Consider the following 5,098-nt stretch of genomic DNA (forward strand, 5'->3'; position numbering starts at 1 on the left):
TTAATAATTTTGAATTTGGCCAATGTTCACAAAATAATGAATTTTCTAGTTCTAAGGACTCAAGTCCTCGATTTTCATCTCAATCAAAGAATTTCAAAAAACCGCAACTAAATGTTTTTGATGTGGTCTCACCAAAATTTCAAGCAAAACTGACTTTACAAAAGGAGATCAAATCCCGACATGAAAAGCGGGAAGCTGATTTCAAGAATAAAACTTTCAAAAATCAAGTCAAGATTTCTAAAAGGAATTTCAAAAAATTCGTCACTGCAAAAAACTTTCAAAAACACACTGCAGTCGAGGGATCAAACACAAGGGAAACAACTGTGACAAAATCTTCTCAAAACAATTTTGCAAAATGTCAAAAACAAGTCATGTCATTTTCACAAAATACCTTAACAAATCTAAATTTCAAGGGTATTTTTCCAACTCCAATGCTTTCAAAAACACCTCAGTCAGTCACAAAGTCAAAACCTAAGAATAGATCAATGAGAAGCCTGTTTTAAGTCCCAAGGACACTCCCACAAAACACACCGCAAGGATCGGTCACAAGGAAAAAGTCACAGCCGTCAGACCATTGACCAAATATGGTCTCTGGTTAAACGAGAAAAACCTTGCCTTTGGTTTCTACCCTCTCGAAGAGTCAAGTCCAACCCATCCACGTAACTTCTCAAAAGGTGTAAAACATCCTGGACTTGCATTAAAATCATAGACGAAAGCTGTCCACAAGTCTTACGAGCATGCATCGGTTAAGAAAACATCCCATGTTACCCAGGGCTCCAAACTTGTTTGGGTGCCCAAACTAACCCTCTGATTATGTTGGAAATGTGTTAGGTCCTAGAAACAGGATCTTAACTAGTGATCAAGCAATCTAACAATCAAACAAGAAGAGAATTGAGTAGAAGAATGATGAATCAAAGCTTACGCACGTTTGTATTAAGGAAACGTCTGGTACAACTCTGACTGACCGTAAACTGCTATGAATCAACAACCACTAACTAACACAGACTGGTCCTATATATAGGAAGGAAGACCTGACCGTAAACTAGTCATGGCCGTAAACATGGTCATGGCCGTAAACATGTTTACGGCCGTAAACATACCAAAATACTTCTATTACAATACTAAATGACCTATACATCCAAAGCCTAGCCCAAACCATAACATGGACCCTTCAATCTCCCCTTTGGTTTGGGGCTAGCTGTAACTCAGTCTCTCTCAATTACAAGAACATCGAACCCTCCCATTGCCCCTTGCCACATCCCCTTAGCAATAATCTCGGCAACCATTGTTGTGTACTCTTTCGCAGTAGGTTCGAAAATATCTTCAGCAACCTTGATCTGATGTAGGGCCAGATGATGAATATCCCACTTCCCAAATTGAAGTAGGTCTTGTTTATCGTACAAGCGAAAACAGCCATCTTCGAACTTGATGACAGCAGACGCAATAGTTTCATCATAGACCCAGTAATGCATGTTTGCGAGAGATCCATCATTGAAGGTCTGCGGCACTGGAACTTGTCTGACTTGATTTGTTGGTGGCCACATGACAGTCTGAAAGGGCTTGTTGGTCTTGGGATCAAGCACTTTAGGGAAGCTTTTGATGAAAGACTCAGCAGTCTTCATGCCAGGGAATCCCTTCTTTACTTGATCCTCCAAGAATAGCTTGAAATGCGAAGCCTTTGGATCACCTGATGGATTTGAAAAAGGAGCACTGGATAATTCTGAGAGATCAACTATTATCCATGAATGGAAATCATGGAAATCTTTGTAGTACTCCACATTTTTGCTTTTGCGCTTTACGATCCACATGTTGAGCCTGTCATGGAAGCCCCATGATATAATTCCCATTCTGTCACCATACTTGTGACCAAATTCTTCTGTTCAAGATCAGTTACGGTGATAGTGGGTTTATTTCCAGGAGCATTTTGATCAGAAGATTTCTTGAAGAGAAATTTCCTTTTCTTTTTAGAAGCTGCTAACTTGGCACGTTTGAGTTCAGTAATGCTTGGCGCCTAAACTTGTTCTTTTTCAAAACGATCGACAATTCGAGTTCTTCTTTGAGTGGGCGGGTCCACATGGGGTTCTTGAACTTGTTGAGTAGAAGACTGGCCAGCATTGAGATGTTGAATAGATGAATTGAACTTGTCACCAAGTTCCTCTGTCAGCTTCTCCTTCAAATCAAAGTAACATGCAGTCAACTTTCCCATGTGAATTTGCAGATCAGAAATTTGCTTTGTTTTCAAAACTCTATCCGCTTCAAGATCTTCAACTTGGATTTTAAGTTGAGCTTTCTCAGCTTCTAGCTCAGCCACATAGATATCAAGCTCTATATTCTTCTGATTAAGCACCCCGATTTCTTTTTGAAGTCCAGGTATGGTGGGATCATCCTCTTTTGGGTGGCATTCCTCAATAAATATTCCCTTAGCTCGGGAGGAAGGCACTGAGCTTTGTTCATGGGCCAAATGTAGAGCGAGTCTCTTAGAGACAATGTCGTGATAAGTCCTGAGAGGAGAGGATCCTGAAGGAATAGATGAACCACCAGCTTCATAAACTGTGCTCGGACCTTCATTAGATGGAATTGGTGAAGTAACAATGGAAGTAGTAATTGGTGGAGTTGACAGGCCATGAAATAGATCAGGTACGAATACACCTGGTCTAGGATCAAGTCTTCTCCTCTTCAATGAAGGCGAGGAGGTCTGAGTTGTCAGAGGTTCATTTACTACTAGCTCAATGGTAGGAATGACATTCTCAGAGGGAGGAATCTCCGAAGATGTCTCCATAGGAGTTAAGGTTTCAGCCAGTTGAGTTGGAGAGGGAGGCGTAGCTTCAAGAACGTCTTCTGACTCCCTTATCTCCGTTGTTGTATGAGCAACATCATGGATAGTGTCAAAGAAAGAGCTAAGATCCTCATCTGACAAAAGGTTTGCATGTACTTCGACATTCAAAGGAATATCATCTTTGTCATAGCCCGAAAGATCCAAGTCTTCAAATGAATCATTTTCATCATTCTCTATCGCATCCTCAGAAGTTCCCTTGTTAAAATCACTCTCGACATTCATAGAGTGTAGATCATGTTCTTCAGCTACCATAGCAACAGGAGTAGCATCATCATCTTCTTGATCAGAAACTGGAATGACGTCATCTTCAGAAAAAATGTCATCTTCAGAAGTCACTCTATCAGAGGAAACATAAGACCCAGATGCCTCATTTGAGTCGGCAAATAAGCTAAACTTCATCAAGGGGAACTTTCGTTGAAAAGTTATTTTTCCCTTTCGGTTTTGCTTTATCAATCCGACGGTGTGTGGCCCTAAAGACTTCATGTCAAGAATTTCTCCATCTTTAGGCATTTCTGGAAATTGCTCATCAATGAATACTTGAATGAACCTAGGGTACAACAAGAACTTATCCCTAGTTTTCCTTTGATGCTTGTAATCAGTTCTTCGAGAATGAACATCGAGAAGTTGAAATTCAGTCCCGCAGCCAGAGCGATGATGGCACCAGTGTTTCTTAGAGATATCTCATATGCGCCAGATTTTCTTCTGGAAATGCAGCTCACGAAGACATGAGCTAAAAATCTCCAGAATGGTGGCGGTAACTTCTTTATGGTTGGAGGGAAGACACCTTCATATCCCATTTTGGCAAGAAACTCTTCAACATGGGAAATCTCGATCTCAGAGGAGGAGGTTGATTGATCGTCAATTTTGAGCGTACTTCTGATGAACTGCTCATTGATGATGATTTTGCAGTTGTTGACAGAAGCCTCAACACAAACAGCTCGATCACTTCCTTTCTTCACCGATGCAGACTTCCAGAAATCCTTAATCAATCCTTGATAAATGTCTGGATTGACAGTCAACGCCGTAGAAAAGCAACACTCTCGCAATCCATGTATCATAGACTTGAATTCTCCGTGAGCAGCCGGAGGATCAGCCAGGATGATAGCCAGGTTGTGACTGTCAGCAAACTTGAGCTCTGCCATTTGAATCTGCAATCAAACAAGCCAAATGAGAAAACAACATATTCAAACATTTAAAATTTGGCTGTAAATAGCCTTGGTCGTAAACAGCCTTGGCCGTGAACTGCCTTGGCCGTAAACGCCGACAGTTAGGTTTTCTTCGATTAAGTCTTGAAATCATGTCGGTTTAATGCGAAATTTGCATATCTGTGGTCGGAAATGGCATACCTTTGAAGTTATCGGATCAATTTCACCAAAACGCACGAAAAAAATTTAGAGAGAGAGAGAGAGAGAAACGGGAGAGTTTGCGGCCAGAAAGAGGAAAATGAGGAATAGAGGGTTCTCGGCTGTTCTCCTTTTCTTTATATACCTGGGCCAAAAATTTCATGGGCCGCAATCCACAATGATAAAGTCCAATACCCAAAAACCTTTATAAAAATAAAACATTTTGAGGACAAAAATAAAAATAAAAATAAAATAAAACTAATTTCTAAAACTAAACTAAAAATTTTATGTAAAAATAAAAAAATAAAATTATTAAAATGAAAAATAAAATGCAAAAATTTAAAAAAAATAACAGAAATTTTAAACTACTTTCACTTTAACAAACGCTGATAAGATTTTGTGATATTGGGATCAATGTTTTTAGACAGTCTTACACCGCTTGTTGGTACTTCTACCTTCATGTCTATGTCTGGTCAATCGTCGGTATTGTGGTCCACTTAAACACGAAAGGTTGTGACAAATTTAAGGATAAACTATAAGTGACAAGACATTAGATCCTATGAACTTAGATAAATTTCCTAAAAGACCATTCAGCTGACGACGACCAAGAATATTATTGTCCACTTAAATTAAGCAGTGAGATCTACAGACAACCTATAAGTGTTCAATTTTAAGTTTAACTAGAGCGTGTTTCCCGCTTCATGATATGCTCTAATAATCAAGTTCTTCCAGAATACTCCTTACATCAGAGGAGCAGACAATTATTAAGGAAGAAGTCAGATTTAGAATGCATATGTTGTACACTCAGGTCGGATCTCTTCCAATCACGCAGAGAGTCATATGACTAACTAGAGTTTAGATGGATTAAGAAGAAGAGTGTTGCATATGCTGTGTACCAGGTCGGATTGTTAATCACGCA

Source organism: Lactuca virosa, chromosome 6 (genome assembly GCF_052849685.1).
Source record: "Lactuca virosa cultivar CGN04683 chromosome 6, Lactuca_virosa_CGN04683_v6, whole genome shotgun sequence".
NCBI classification, from domain to species: domain Eukaryota; kingdom Viridiplantae; phylum Streptophyta; class Magnoliopsida; order Asterales; family Asteraceae; genus Lactuca; species Lactuca virosa.